The following is a 666-nucleotide window of genomic DNA, read 5'->3' as shown; positions in this document are numbered from 1 at the left end:
CTAAAATGTACACTTTTTTTTTTTTAAAGATTTTATTTATTTATTTGACAGAGAGAGATCACAGGTAGGTAGAGAGACTGGCAGAGAGAGAGAGAGCGGGAAGAAGGCTCCCTGCTGAGCAGAGAGCCCGATGTGGGACTCGATCCCAGGACCCTGAGATCATGACCCAAGCCGAAGGCAGCGGCTTAACCCACTGAGCCACCCAGGCGTCCCTAAAATGTACACTTTTTGCACCAAACAATTATGAGTATATGGCTAGGTCTTCAGGTGACTCACTACCTGAACAATCAGCTTCTTATTATTTCTCCAAAACTGAATTAACTCACATAATTTTGTGTCAAGGCACCAGAACTCTTTGTTGCATAAAAAAATTAGAAGATATCACCCAACTCTGGCATAAAAGTTCTCCTGGAATATAATCAGCCTTTCAGCTAAACATGAAAGCCATTCAGTACTGCCCCTGTAGGAGTCAAATTCTTAAGTATTTATAACTTAGTAAATTATAATCCAGAGCTCTGTTGGCAAGTTTACTTTGTTCTAGCCCTTACTGTTGTGGAGACTCCCAAATTTACTTCATGTTGGACACTGCCAAGAAAGTGTTCAAAGCACTTCATGCTTAAAGTCACATTTGCGCTCTTTCATATCCACATGAGAGACCGAGCCCTA

This window comes from Mustela lutreola, chromosome 13 (assembly GCF_030435805.1).
Source record: "Mustela lutreola isolate mMusLut2 chromosome 13, mMusLut2.pri, whole genome shotgun sequence".
In the NCBI taxonomy this organism is placed as follows: domain Eukaryota; kingdom Metazoa; phylum Chordata; class Mammalia; order Carnivora; family Mustelidae; genus Mustela; species Mustela lutreola.
Note: the sequence above shows the minus strand (reverse complement) of the source record.